Source organism: Mauremys mutica, chromosome 1 (genome assembly GCF_020497125.1).
Source record: "Mauremys mutica isolate MM-2020 ecotype Southern chromosome 1, ASM2049712v1, whole genome shotgun sequence".
Taxonomy (NCBI): Eukaryota; Metazoa; Chordata; order Testudines; family Geoemydidae; genus Mauremys; species Mauremys mutica.
The window spans coordinates 2062288-2077633 of record NC_059072.1 but is presented as its reverse complement, the minus strand read 5'-3'; the positions used below and the strand labels follow the sequence as shown (position 1 = coordinate 2077633).

Below are 15346 nucleotides of genomic sequence, written 5' to 3'. Positions count from 1 at the left end.
TGTGTTCTATAATTAGCTTTCACCAACCCAGGAACAAGTGTGAACTCCGAAAGCACAAGAACCGTCTTACCACGGAGCCACAGAGTGTCCCCTGGGGCCAGTGATGGTTGATTCCCAGATGCCGCAGATCCCAAAGAGTCAGGTTGCTTCCAGTCCCAAGAGACCAATCACTTACCCCGCGTCAGTCTGTACCTTGGAGCTTGCAGCAAAGAAACGCTGGTAGCCAATCCCATAGCAAACGAACGCAGGATTTATTAGCTAGGGAAAAGAAACGCGAGCGTTGTTATTTACAGGTTAAAGCAGGCAACGGATCTACACAAACGAGTTAGTCTCTGGTTCCAAAAGGCGAGAGAGTTGTAGCAATCTGTCAGCACTGAATGTCCTGTAGGGATAATGCAGGTTGACCCTGGAGAGCTCTGCTTCTGTTTTGTAGCTCCAGCCCTGTGGGAGGCCAAGCAGCAAACAAGAACCAGTTTCTCCTTGTCGGGATTTTTATCGCCTCCACCCTAGACTCCAAGCTGGTGGGAAGAGTTCATGCGTCGGTCTCTCCTTCCTGGGGGAAGGGAGGGAGGAACGTAGTCAACAGGGCCTCTGTCCTTTGATGCTATATAATACCTCATTTGTCTTCAGTGGACCATCCTGTGGGCAGGACAAGCATGTTACCTACATGAATGCTCCTTTTCCTGGTAGGTGAGTTAAACACTTACAGAGCCTTTGAAATGCAAACACTCAATAAGACTTTATACCCAGAGGCTACAGAGTTATAAATGAGGTCGAGCCACGCAGCACATCGACCTACAGGCATTTCAGAAAGTCCAAACACAATCTTATCAACATCTGATCTCTCTTTTGATAATGCCAGCACATGGGTGAACCAGACTGGTTCCCAGCTATGCATTTGTAAGTGATCAGGGAGGTCTGGAGCCTTGGCATGAGCTGGCACCTGCTCTGCCAATGTCACAGTGGTGTTTACAAAGCAGCTGCAAATGGTGGCGCGCCGTTTCTGGGCTGAGAAACAAGCACTGACTGGTGGGGTCGCATCGTGATGCAGGGTTGGGATGACGAGTAGTAGCTGCAGAACTTTTGGATACACAAGGCCATGGTCCTGTTTCTGTGTGCTGAGCTCGCCCCAGACATCCAACGTAGGGTCACCAAACGGGGAGCTGCACTGACAGCGGAGAAGTGAGTGGCCATCCCAGTGTGGAAATGTGCAATGCTGGCTTTGCTACTGGTCAGTGGGAAGTCATTTTGGAGCTGGAAAATCCAGTGTGGTAGGGGCCACTCTCATGCAAGTGTGCAGGGCATTAATCGCGTCCTGCTCCACAGGACTGTGACTGTCGGCCTTGTGCAGGATGTAGCAGATGGCTGGCTTTGTAGCTACAGGGTTCCTGAACTGTGGTGGGGCAATAGACTCCACACACACATCCCCACTGTGGCCCCAGAGCACTGGCGTACATCATCTGACATACATCAGTAGATGCCACACGCCCCCCACCCACAGGTACATCAAGAGAAAGAGTTACATTTCCCTGGTTATGCAAACATTGGTGGATCACAAGGGATACTTCACTGACATCTGTGTGGGATGGTCAGGGAAGGTGCATGACACTCACACCTTTAAGGACACAGGCCTGTTCAGAAAGCCACGAGCAGGGACCTTCTTTGCCGACCGACGGATTGCCATTGGCGATGTTGAAAGGCCAAGTATGATCCTGCAGGACCCAGGCTACCCCTTACTCCCCTGGTTCCTGAAGCCGTACACTGGTCACCTCGACAGCACCACGGAGAGATTCAACTACCAGCTCAGCAGGTGCAGAATGACAGTGAATGTGCTTTGGTAGATTGAAAGGACGCTGGCCTTGTTTACTCACCAGATTGGATTTCAGTGTGAAAAATAGCCCAATGTCTAGAGCTGCCTGCAGTATCCTGCATAATATCTGTGAAGCAAAGAGGGGAGAGATGCCATGGGGTGGAGGTGGAGTGGCTGTCTGCTGAGCTGGATCAGTCAGACCCAAGAGCTAGCAGATGAGCTCAATGAGGAGCTAGACAGCCGAGGGAAGCTTTGAGAGAACGCTTTAACTGCGCGCCACAGTCATTTGCTTTGGTGGACTGTGCTCAACTGGGGGTAGCAGCTTGGAGGCCTGTTAGGAATTGCCTGGTGTCACGGACTCACAGATCGTGCCCACTCGTGGCCCCGTGTGGTCCGTAGGGGGTCCACTCTCTCTCGGGGTCAGGCCTCTCCACCTCCTGGAGCCGCACCTCTCTGAGCCTTAGCACGTCTGTCTCTGCCGTGGGCCCCTCAGGGAGTCCCCTCGCTCTGGACCCCCCGGGCCTCCTCACCCCCGAAGGGGTTGATGCCCCCTGCTCTCTAGCCCGGAGCGACTCAGCCAGCGTAACACAGGAGGGTTTATTGAGCGTTGAACCCAGCACAGGAACCTCTCAGGGGCTCAAGCCTGGCCTCTCTCAGCCCAGCACATCCCAGTCCCCCTGCAGCCGGGTGGGCTCTGCCTGCTCCCCATCTCCAGCCCAGAGCCCCCCTGCTTCCCAGCTGGGCCTCCGATATCCCCAGCCCCAAGCCCCGCCTCTGTCCATTGTCTTCTCTCCAGGTAAACAGGGTCATAAAACAGGAAGGCCTGGGGCTCCTCTCCCCTCTTCTGTCCTCTGGCCTCTCTGGCTGGAACCGGCTGGTCAGGTCACCGGGGTCCTCTCCCCGCAGCCCATTGTCCTCCCACTGGCCAGAACTGGCTGTGACTCTTGAGCTGGGTCACCAGGTCACCAGTCGCTGGGGTCTCCATCCTCCAAGCCATCGGCCGGGGTCCCGAGTCCCTCTCCGATCCTCTGTACCAACAAACTCCCTCTCCCCTCCCCTCGTTAAACCAGTAACACCCGGGGACACTGAGTCCCACCCCCTCTGCATGCAACCCCCTGGAAAACACAGAAAAACCAAGAAAACTCCCCACTTCGTCACACCTGGTACTTACAGCACATCTGTGCACAAATCATCGACAGTGCCCCTATTAATGGAGAGGGGTGTGTGTACATTTATGTGTCACCCTTCTGCCCGTCTGAGTTGGCAGCAACAAGGGCCGGGTTCAGTATCCAGGGGTTCCGTTTCACTAACGCAATGCAAAACCGGCTCGAGCCCCCACCCAGTGACCTGGGACAATTACACCCCCCCCCGGGCGCCTCTAGGGGGCAATACTTCCCCTCTCGCAAGCACAGAGTCTGAGTGTAGCAAAAGCCTTTTAATAAAGGAGGGAAAGAATGTGGCATCATGTTAGGGAAACACCACAAATAAGATTCATAACACAAACCGTGAGCAAAAGACTCACCCCCAAGTAAGTTGAGCAGTGTCCTTTTCCCCTCAGGGTCTTAAGTCCAGCAATCCCCAAATCACCCAAAGTCCCAAAAGTCCAACACCCCCAAAGTTTCTGTCCCTGGTCAGTGCAGCCCCAGAGTTCAAAAGTTTATCTGCAGAGTTTTACCTCCCAGCCTGGGTGGAAATGGGGGGGCATGGAGGTATTAGGGGGCACCTTACATGGTCTGAGGCTGCCTGCCCTGCCTCTCCGTGGGGTTCTGCTGCAGCCTTCACCGCGAGCCGCTTCGCCAGCCGCTCAGTGATGAGCTGCCAAAATCTTAACAACCAGTTTCCTACCGGGTCTTCGGCAGCACTTTGGCGGCGGGTCCTTCACTCGCTCTGGGTTTTCGGTGACGCTTCAGCAGTGAGTCCTTCAGTGCCACTGAAGACCCGGAGCAAGTGAAGGACCCACTGCCGAAGTGCCGCTGAAGACTTGGAGCACCACCCAGTGAGTACAATCCACACGTGTTTTTTAACTTGTTTTTTTTAGTCATCCCTGCTGGGGCCCCATCGAAATAGGGCCCCGCACTTCCTAAAGCCAGCCCTGCACATCGGGGTTGCAAAAGTGTATTGGGGGCCAGGTAAGGAAGGCTGTGCCTCCCAAAACAGCCTGTCACCCCCTTCCAACCCCCACCCACATCCTGCCCCTGACTGCCCTCCTCAGAACCTGCAACCCATCAACCCCCCTGCTCCTTGTCCCCGACCACCCCCTCCTGCGACACCCCACCCTAACTGCCCCCCAGGACCCCACCCCCTACCCAACTCGCCCCACTCCCTGTCCCCTGACTGCCCCGAACCCATCCACCACCACCACCCTGACAGACCCCCGGAACTCCCACGCCTACCCAACCCCCCTGTTCCCTGTCCCCTGACAGCCCCCCAGAATCTCCACCCCTCCAACCGCTCCTTGCCCCTTATCCAACCCCTCCTCCCAGCCCCGGCCTGGACCCTTTACCATGCTGCTCAGGGCAGCGTGTATGGATGCCGTGCAGCCCACTGGAGCTTGCAGGCCCCCCCTTACTATGCTGCTCAAAGTGACAGGAGCTGCAGAGCTGTGCAGAGCGCTGGCAGCACGGTGCGGCTCTGTGAGGATGGGGAGGGGCCAGGGGAGCCTCCTCAGCTGGGAGCTCAGGCGGGCCAGAGACAGGATGGTCCCACAGGCCGGATGTGGCCCATGGACCAGAGTTGTTTGCCCACCCACCCGTCCCTTTAACAGCCAGTTCTACACCAGCTTCTAAATTTAACCACCAGTTCTTGTGAACCAGCAGGAACCAGCTCCGGCTCACTACTGGCTCTGCTTCCCCAGCCATCCGGTGAGCTGCTCCCATAGCAGCTCCACCATATAGTGTCAGGCCCCCCAATATTTAACACAGCACTCAGGGATCTCAGCTCTTCATAATTTTAGCTGTTCAGTGATTTCAGCTTGAAGTAGGAAAGACCCACTGCTGATGCAGTATTGGCCCCAAGTGAATTGAGCTCAGCAGCCAACCTTTTTCCTACAATTACCTGTACCTACCCTCTTTCTCAATTCACTGGGATTTGGAACCCATATCCCTTGTCTAGCAAGTGCTACCTAGTTGACAGCAAGTCCCTCTGTCATAAAACAGTCCCACTGGCCTTGATTCACATAATCAGGGTAACAACACTTTATTCTTCCTGCCCCAATACCAGAGAAGCTGGGGATCCCACAGCAGCTAAAGTGACCGTTTGGGTGGGTGTGGGCTCATGCTAGGCAGGGTCGGTGTGCCTATGCAAACAAGATCAACCCCTGAAGTTCTTTTCCACAAGTCGCCACAATTCACCACCAGATGTCAGGGTAGAGCTCATCCTGACTCTGCTTACACCTGATTTGTTTGGCACAGATCTGATGGGTAGTGAGTGAACAAGAGCACCACTTTCGCTGCCAGCAGGCGTTACGCACCATGTGTAGTAAACTAATAAAGATGAATCACTTTAAAAACAAAAGCTTTTTATTCACTAACAAAACCTGGAGCAGTGCCATGTCCTTGTCCCTGATGGAAACACACTGTCAGATGTCGGGGGGGTGATCCATCAGTACTGATGGGATGGGGATTTTCACGGGAAGAAAAGAAATCAGGCACCGAAGGCCTTTTTATTGTAAGCAGGATCTGAATGAATACTTCCCTGACAGCTAGATGGGAGGGGAAGAGACTATGGGTGCATTTATGGAAATACAGTTTGCTCCTGCTCTGTTTATATATTCATTAGATACAACTGTGTCAGGGTTTCCCTGACCCCACTCTGAACTCTGGGGTACAGATGTGGGGACCCGCATGAAAGATCCCCTAAGCTTATATTTTACCAGCATAGGCTAAAAACTTCCCCAAGACACAAATTCCTTTTGTTGTCCTTGGACAGTATTGCTTGCCACCATCAAGTGATTCAGTACAGCTGCCAAGGAGGGATTTTTCTCTTGTTTTTAGTAACCCAAATTTAATATACAGATTAATTTAGTGTCTTTGCAATGTCATAGGGATCAAATCTTTTAAAACACAAGCTATACACAGGCTAGACTTTTGCAATTGTTGGGTAGACATTCGTTTTCACTTGAGGTGCATTACTAATATTTTATACTAAATGTGATGCTTAACGGCTAAACTAGATGCTCACAATCTTCCAGGATCAGAGGGGTAGCCGTGTTAGTCTGGATCTGTAAAAGCAGCAAAGAATCCTATGGCACCTTATAGACTAACAGACGTTTTGCAGCATGAGCTTTCGTGGGTGAATACCCACTTCTTTGGATGCAAGTGATGCAATTCTTCTTGCATCTGAAGAAGTGGGCATTCACCCACAAAAGCTCATGCTGCAAAACGTCTGTTAGTCTATAAGGTGCCACAGGATTCTTTGCTGCTTTTACTACTCTTCCAGGAGAAAGTGTGTCGCTTTCCCTTCCTGAACACTTTGTTTTAGCAAAAGAGTTAGTAACATAATTTTAACAAGCTTTTTAGAGTTAATTTGCTTGTGATCCCAATTTCACTTTTGTCAACTATTTGGAACAGGCATCTCTGTGCGCCCGCCTGCTGGCCACCAGACAAGCAGCCGCCGAAATGCCTCCGTGAAGCAGCGTCATCAAGAAGTGCCGCTGCCGAAATGCCGCTGATTTTCAGCGGCGACGCCTCTTGATGACTCTGCTTCTCAGCGGCATTTCGGTGGCGACACTTCCTGGTGTTGCTCCTTCTTGGCGGCATTTCGGTGGCTGCTTGTCTGGCGCCCACGCTACTCGGTGGCTCATCGTCCAGTGCCCGCCACACGGAAAGGGTGGGGACCACTGGTTTAGAAGCGCAAACATTAGCTTCCCTTTAACATAACTAGACGAGAATAAAAATTAAACCAAAATGAATTTTAAATACAGGTTGATGCAAATAATTTGGAGGTATTAATGTTTTCTGACACTTGGTTGTGTTTGGGAGACAAAGGTGGAGACGCTGAAAAGGTGGAAACCTGTTGCGATGGTTCGGTTAGCTTTATGCATAAATTGTTATGTTTAAACATTTGTGCTATGACATTTTTATCACTATATTTAAAAGTGCAAACAAGTTTATAAAGGAGGTGCTAGTCCCGTTATACAAGGCATTGGTGAGACCTCATTTGGAGTACTGTGTGCAATTTTTGGTCTCCCATGTTTAAGAAGGATGAATTCAAACTGGAACGGGTACAAAGAAGGGCCACTAGAATGATCCGAGGAATGGAAAGCCTGTCGTATGAAAGGAGACTTGAGGAGTTCGGTTTGTTTTCCTTAACCAAAAGAAGGTTGAGAGGAGATATGATTGCTCTCTTTAAATATATCAGAGGGATAAATACCAGGGAGGGAGAGGAATTATTTCAGCTCAGTACTAATGTGGACATGAGAACAAATGGATATAAATTGGCAGTCGGGAAGTTTAGGCTTGAAATTAGACGAAGGTTTCTAACCATCAGGGGAGTGAAATTCTGGAACAGCCTACCGAGGGAAACAGTGGGGGCGAAGGACCTCTCTGGCTTTAAGATTAAGCTTGATAAGTTTATGGAGGGAATGGTTTGATAGTATAACGTGATTTAGTCAATAGGTCAATAACGTGCCACCACTGGTAATTAGTACCGAGGGTCAATGTTGGGATATTGAAAGTCTTTTTCCTGAGTGTCTGGCTGGAGAGTCTTGCCCGCATGCTCGGGGTTCAGCTGATCGCCATATTTGGGGTCGGGAAGGAATTTTCCTCCAGGGTAGATTGGCAGTCGCCCTGGAGGTTTTTTGCCTTCCTCTGCAGCATGGGGCAGGGGTCGCTTGCTGGAGGATTATCTGCTACTTGAAGTCTTTAAATCAGGATTTGGGGACTTCAACAGCTGAGTCAAGGGAGAGAATTATTTCAGGAGGGGGTGGGTCAGCTTTTGTGGCCTGCATCTTGTGGGAGGTCAGACTAGATGATCATAATGGTCCCTTCTGATCTTAAGTTCTATGATTCTATGATTCTATAAAAACCCAAACAAGAAATTAACATTTCATTAATATTACCTTAATCTTAATGTTGAGGTTTCCCCTTACATTTTTCTGTCTTTGAATAAAAAATAAAAATGAAAATGAAAAACCAAACTGTGATTAAGAAAAGGAAATTCTTTGTGTTTGCAGTTGCATTATTTGTTGGGGCAGAGACACATGTACATATCTGCAGGTCCCTGAAGCTGAGTCTGCCCAGAGCTGATCTGCAGCTGGGGGTGGCTCTGCCTGTGCGTGTGAGAGGAGGGGTTAAGAGCCTGGCTCAGCAAGCCAGGCCAAAGGGGGCCCCTGGCTGCAGAACAGGGGGACTCAGTGGTATCCCAGCCATCAGGTGACTTCCCAAGGGGTCCAAACGATCACAGGAGATGGGCACTTTATTTGCCTTTTTCCAGCCCTCTGGAATCTCTCCCGTCCTCCAGGACTTTTCAGAGACCCTTTCCTTTATATTTATGACAGTTGTAAAAGTGTTCATATGCTTTTCTAGCCTTTTAATCCAATCTGGCGTCTGTCTCCATGTCTGCCCACTTTGGAGGTAGGTTCTTTTCCAAAGTTGGAAAGGTAGTTCTGAGTTGTCTTCCCACTGGGAGCTGTGCTGGGCTATAGCCAGTACCTGCTATTGGTGTTGATCTGTAACTCAGAGGAGCAAGGAATGGATCTTTCTGCCAAGGGATTTTCTTGTCTGTCTGTACAGCTCTCTCAGCCTCTCCAGTCACTTGTGGGTAACGTGGGCTGCTAGTAATGTGATCACAATCATATTTTGTTCAGAAGGACTTAAATTCTGCTGTAGTGAATTGTGCTCTATTGTCTGTCACTGATTGTTCTGGAATGCCGAAGTGAGCAAAAGTGCACTTGAGTTTCTTGATAACACTGCAACATGTTATGTCTTTCAAGTACATTATTTCTATATATCTGGAAAAATAGTCCATGACAACCAGGTAATGGTATTCTCTGAAGTCGCATAAATCTGCAGCTAGTCTCTTTCAAGTTCTGTCTGGTAGAGGTGTCGTTATTGAAGGTTCTTTGTGTTGTGTTAGTTTGTTAGTTCTGCAGTGTTCATGTGTAGATATTTTATTCTTTATGTCCTTGCTGATGCCCAGCCATCACACTGAGTGACTGGGCCTATAATGCTGGCAGACCAGGTGCCAGCTAGGGTGACCAGATGTGCCAATTTTATAGGGACAGTCCTGATTTTTGGGTCTTTTTCTTATATAGGCTCCTATTACCCCCCACACCCATCCTGATTTTTCACACTTGCTGTCTGGTCACCGTAGTGCCAGCTCATGCCAACACCCCTAGATCACCACTGAATACTGACAAATACAGAGCTCAAACCAGTCTGGCTCGCCTGTGTATTAATACTGTTAAAATAGGTATTAGAGTTATAAAAATGTGCTTAGACTTTATGAAAGGCTTGTAAGTTGCGGAGTGCATTAATCTCAGTTATAATACCTGTATCCCTTGGCAGAAGGTATGTTTAAGTGTTTGCTCTGTAACTGTAAATCACCAGACAGGAGAGGAGCATTACCAAGGGTGAAATACTCCCCCTGACCCAACAGCTGAATTTTCAAATTGAAGCAGAAGGGGGACAGTTATAAAAAGGCTTAAACAGGAGGAACTGTGCCCTGGTCTACACTACAGGATTACGTCAGTTTAACTATGTCACTCAGGGGTGTTAATCTACACCCCTGAGCGACATAGTTATATCAGCCTAGGCGCTGGTGTAGACAGTGCTGTGCTGGCGGGAGAGCTGCTTCCACTGACGTAGCCACTGCCTCTCGCAGAGGTGGAGTTATTAAGCTGGCGGGAGAGCTCTCTCCGATTGGCTTAGAGCGTCTGCACCAGAAGCACTACAGCGCTGATGCCAGTTTCTAGTGTAGACAAGCCCTTTATATGTTATGCTGCTTGTACTCTGAGAGGCATCAGCAAAGATCCCAAGTGCTTGGCCTGCGGTCGCACTAAAGGACACCGAGAGCTTGCTTATGCATCTCTTCTGCCCATCAGAGTTGGCAGCAGCAAGGGCCAGATTCAGTACCTAGGGGATCCTTTTCAACAGTACAACCCAAAACTGGCTCGAGCCCCCACGCAGTGACCTGGGACAATTACACCCTGCCCCCCGCCCCCGGGCGCCTCTAGGAGGCCATACTTCCCCTCTCGCAAGCACAGAGTCTGAGTGTAGCAAAACCTTTTAATAAAAGGAGGGAAGTAACTCAGCATTAATTTGGGAAAACACCACACCTAGGGTTCATAAACACAAACCATGAACAAAAGACCCACCCCCAAGTAAGTTGCTCCGTGTCTTTTTCCCCTCGGGGTCTGAAGTCCAGCAACCCAAAAGTCCCGTTAATGTGCCCGTCCCTTGTCTGCACCCCACTCACAGTTGCTGTGCCCTGCTGTGCCCCGGGCCCTTTAAATCACCGCCAGAGCCCCGGGGTAGCGGCTGGAGCCCCAGCCCCTTTAAATTGCCACCGGAGCCCCGAGGTCCTCAGAGAGCCAGCTGCCCCCTTTGCCCCCCTGCATCGGGGCCCTGCCGGTATGGTCGGCTGTGTACCGGTGGCCACTTTCTTACCAGTACGCCATACTGAACCGAGCCCTCTGCTCTGGTGCCCAGTCTCTAAAATCTACCTCCCCGCTTGAGGGAGGGAGTGTCTCCTTAGCTGGTCTTGGATCCCTCCTCTGCACAGGGCCTGTGTCCTTCCTGGGGAAACCGGTCTGGCAGGGCTGAGGCAGCTCCTCGAAGTGACTGGTGTGTGCATTGTCCCTGGAAGTGTTGGCTGAGAAGTGTGCATCACGTTCCACCTCCCCTTTCCTGCTATTGAATAACTTAATCCCTGCACACAGTGATCGGGAACAGTGTTGATAAACCATTACGGGCAGCTCCAGGATTGTCACATGCTCATTGCTCACGTAACCGCTCACGTCCACGGGACAGACTGTTCTGGCGCACCCGGGTCTGAACAGGAGACTGGACCCTGGGCTAGAGGGGTCACTGCTCTGCTCTGGGATGGCAAATCTCACTTTCCCAGCTGGCCTCCAGACAGTCCCGAGGGTGAGGGCTTCATGGCTCGAGAGGTGCCAGTTAAGGCAGCACTGAAGGCTCTTTCTGTGAAAAAGAAGAACCAGCAGCAGCAGCAGCAGTGGGGTGTGTCCAGGGGCCCCCAGGGGTCTGAGGTCCAAAACCTGATGTGGAGGAGGCGAGAGGTGTCTGTCCAGGCAGCAGGGGAGAGCCAGAGCCAGCAAGGCAGCAGAATGAGCGTCTCTGTACAGCTCCTGGGCCTGATCCGCTGCCGCTCTCAGTCAGTGACGCTCCCCTGCAGAAAACCAGCCGAGCTCCCTGGCACCAGCTGAGGACCTGGCCACTGAGCTGCCCGTCCTCTCCTCTGAGCCGCTGCTCCACAAACTAGCGTAGACAATACGCCATCGTGTTACAGTGCGACAGGAAGGGCTCCCCCCCATCCACCCAGATTGCACATCACCCCCTCCAGCCTCCCCGCCCCCCAAAGCCAGGGAAGGGGCGCTCAGCTTTCAGCCGGGATGAGGTGAACAGCGGGGGGGCCCCATGCTCTGTGCCAGAGCTGGCCAGGAGTGATGGGAAGGGAAGAGCCTCTTCCACCGTCCAACTTGCATCCAAGTATCTTTTCAGTGCTGCCATTCGCATCTTCTCTAACATCCCCAGGCCTGGTCAGAGTGGCCTGAAATGTGGCAGGCCAGGGCGGGGCCTGAACCGGACTCAAGGCTCAGTCACTTGAGTAGCCACTTGGGAGTCTGCCAGTTCTATGGCTTGGTTGTCCCACCTGGAACCACTGCTCTAGCAACTCGCCCACACTCCCCTCCCAGAGCCAGGTGTGAAACCCAGGAGTCCTGGCTCCCAGCATCCTGCTGCTCGCTAGCAAACAGGTGTGTGGCTGCCTGGCAGAGTGCGCTGGCACAAGTGGCAGGGGGCTCTGGTGTGGCTCTGGGGGTTCCTCAGTCAGACCCTGCTCTGGGAAGGTACCTATGGCTCCACACAACCTCTGCCCTGTCGGGGTGGCACTAGGAACTGGGAACCTCACAGAACGTCCCCGCCCTTAGCTAACCCTGCCATGTTCTCCCCAGCCTGACCTCCAGTCACCCGTCCCACGGGGCCCGCAGCACGGCCCCTGCAGATCACTGATCCAGCGAGTCATCGCCGAGGGACAGAGCACGCGGGGCACCGCGCGGGGCCTGTCACAGATCCGAGCAGACACCACTTGCTGGCTGTGAGGGGAAGCTTCATCCCCTTCCTGTCCGGCCCCTCTTCTTGTGGGTTTAAACCAGGGCACAAGCCCCAGACTGGCAGTGAGACCTATACTTAGAGTTCACAAGTGTGAGCTCCTCAGGCACTATAACAGCCTCAGCATGGAGTCACGGACAGTCCCTGTGGATCCTCCGATCCGTCATGCCACCCAGGTGAGCCCAGCGTGTGAGAGATGGTCCCTTACACCAAAGCTCCCAGCAAGAGTCGAGTTACTCCCGGTCCCCAGGGACCAGTCATTTACTCCAGGCCAACTGCACGTTAGATCTTACACCGAAGGCAACGCTTGTAGCCAGGCCTATCATAAACTAGCCACCCATTTATCAACAGGAAACGGAAACAAGAGCTAGTGAGAAGGTTAAAGCAGGTGAGCCAGGCTGACTACAGCCGTGTATTTGTGTGTTCAATTGAGGCTCGAGGATCTTGGCACGAGCTGGCACCTGCTCTGCCAGCGTCACCCCTACCCACTCCCGAGCACTTGGCCTCCTTTGTTCTCCGCCAGGTAACTTTCCACTGCTCCTACCTTTCCCCCTCCCCTCAGAGGAATCAGCCACATGGGGTTTTCTGAGGATGTTTTTTATAACATGGCTTTTTGTGAGGTGTAATCACCATGATCAATCTTAAGCCTTTCCCGTTGCGCCTGTGTGGGGCGTGCATGGTACCGGCCCTGTCAGCAGTGGTGGATTCACATACACGTAGGAACTCAGGATACAGCGGGATTTCATGATACCACTTCCCAGTGCATGTGTTATACAGGTGTAGCCCCAGCTCATCACAGACCCCCTGCCCCCGTTTGCAGCCACACAATCCGGGGTACGGAGGCTAACGATGCATTAGGGAATTTCTGACAATTACTTTCCTTTGGACCCTGCCTCTGGCCTCGTGGGTGTTTTGAAATATTTACACAGCCTCCCTGAGTGGGTCTGGAGGGAAGCCAGCGCTGGCTCTGGGGAGCACGTGCTGTAATCCCAGCAAGCAGCTGACGTGGGTACTGGGAAGGAATTTCTAACAGCATGAAGAGAGCAAACGTTTGTGCAGAAAGAGGGTGAAGAGCCCTTGGGGCAGCAGGAGATCTGGGACAGGAACCTTCTTCATCCTGGTGGCCCTCAGGGACCAGCCATGCTCTGAGCTGCTTGTGACCCCTGGGCGACCGAAAGGGTCGAGCTAAACTACCTCCACCTGGACAGGCCCAGGCGCCGGGGGATTGGGCTCCCTGACTCCAGTGTGATGGGCAGGGGCACACTTGGCTGGAGACCCCCCAGATACAGGCTGGTGGGGAGGCCAGGGGTCTCCTGAGGGTGCCCCATCTTAGGAGCACAGAGCACCTCTTAGCAGAGACCCTGTGCTCCAGCTCACGTCATGCAATGCAAGTCAGCCATGACAAGTGTGTTTCTGCTCATTGTGGGAGGGAGGCAGGTGGGGGGCAGATCCCTGGTGTACAGGCTCTGGGGAAGGGGGAAGATCCCTGGTGAACAGGCATGGAGGAGGGGGGCAGATCTCTGGTGAGCAGGTGCCAGGGGAGGGGGAGGATCCCTGGTGAGCAGACATGGGGGAGGGGGCGGATCCCTGGTGAACAGGTGCCAGGGGAGGGGGCAGATTTCTGGTGAGCAGATGCTGGGGGGAGGGGGCGGATCTCTGGTGCACGGGCGCCGGGGAAGGGGGCGGATCCCAGGTGAACAGGCGCCAGGGGAGGGGGCAGATCCCTGGTAAGGAGGCATGGGGGAGGGGGAAGATCCCTGGTGAACAGGTGCTGGGGGAGGGGGCAGATCCCTGGTGAGCAGGCGCTGGAGGAGGTGGGTGGATCCCTGGTGAACAGGCACCGGGGAAGGTGGGTGGATCCCTGGTGAACAGGCGCCAGGGGAGGGGGCAGATCGCTGGTGAACAGGCGCTGGGGGGAGGGGGCAGATCCCTGGTGAACAGGCGCCAGGGGAGGGGGCAGATCCCTGGTGAGCAGGTGCCGGGGGAGGGGCGGATCCCTGGTGAACAGGCGCTGGGGGGAGGGGACGGATCCCTGGTGAACAGGCACCAGGGGAGGGGGCAGATCCCTGGTGAACAGGTGCTGGGGGGAGGGGGCAGATCCCTGGTGAACAGGCACCGGGGGAGGGGCGGATCCCTGATGAACAGGCGCTGGGGGGAGGGGGCCGATCCCTGGTGAACAGGCACTGGGGGAGGGGGTGGATCCCTGGTGAACAGGCGCCAGGGGAGGGGGCAGATCCCTGGTGAACAGGCGCTGGGGGGATGGGCGGATCCCTGGTGAACAGGCACCAGGGGATGGGCGGATCCCTGGTGAACAGGCACCAGGGAAGGGCGGCGGATCCCTGGTGAACAGGCGCTGGGGGAGCCGGCCCCGTTACCTCTAGACTCACTGCCCAGCTGACCGAGCTCTGCCAAGCCGCTCCCAGAGGTTGCCAAGGCTCAGTGCTGTGCGCACCCTGAGGGCTCTCGGGGCAGCTTGGTCGTGTCCCAGGTAGACCCCCCACACAGTGCCCCCACCCCAGCCAGGCGATGGAGGGTGCAGCTCTAAACTCCTGCCAGTGTCAGAGCGTCTCCTGCTGTGGGTTGGGACGAGGCTGCCGGGGGGCGTCACACCAGCCAGGGAGCAGCAGCCCCCACCCGTGCCGTGTGGGAGCACAGACTGCTGCTGGCTCGGCCGTTGTTTCTGTTTGAACCGCTGAGTGAGGGGACTGGCCGGTGCCTCTGCTAGCTCCTTCTGAGAGGTCCCAGGACGGGGCACGTTGATCCGCCTCTTGCAGCTGCACCATGGCACGTAGAGAGCTGCCGCCGGCCCCACCCGCCCTGCGGATTCACAAGTGCGATGCTTTGCCGAGCTCTGCTCTGCCGCCCTGGAGGGGACGTGGGCTGCACTGGGATCCGTGTAACCCTGGGCTCTGTGTCTCACGCCCACCCGGCCGGTGGTGAGTGTCTATGATCCCCCAGTGCCTGGCCGAGACTGGGGCCTGCTTTACACCGGAGGAGGTTTGCCGGGGTAGCGATACAGGCGCAGACGTACCTGCAAACCCGCCTCGTGTAGCTGCAGCTGCCTGCCTTGGGGCCCTGACAAACGTTCCCGAGGGCACATCTAGACCAGCAAAAATGTTCGTCTGCACTGGGGCTTTGGCTGGAATTTGAGTGCCATAAAAACCACCACGACCACTGTTGTAACAGCAGAAGTTTTATGTGTAGATTTGGCCTGAGGCAGTGCCAGGTTTGACCTGTCCAGGGGGGG

The 15346-nt window shown here is 53.9% G+C and overlaps 1 long non-coding RNA gene across 1 annotated transcript; it reads right to left on the bottom strand.

The window, feature by feature from the left end:
- Window positions 1–233: 233 nt before the first annotated feature.
- LOC123366209 lies at window positions 234–10653 on the bottom strand. The gene is made up of 3 exons (XR_006577973.1): window positions 10417–10653; window positions 1872–1937; window positions 234–639 (listed from the first exon to the last, which is right to left on the bottom strand). It is a non-coding gene; the product is annotated as an uncharacterized LOC123366209 (long non-coding RNA).
- Window positions 10654–15346: the final 4693 nt, after the last annotated feature.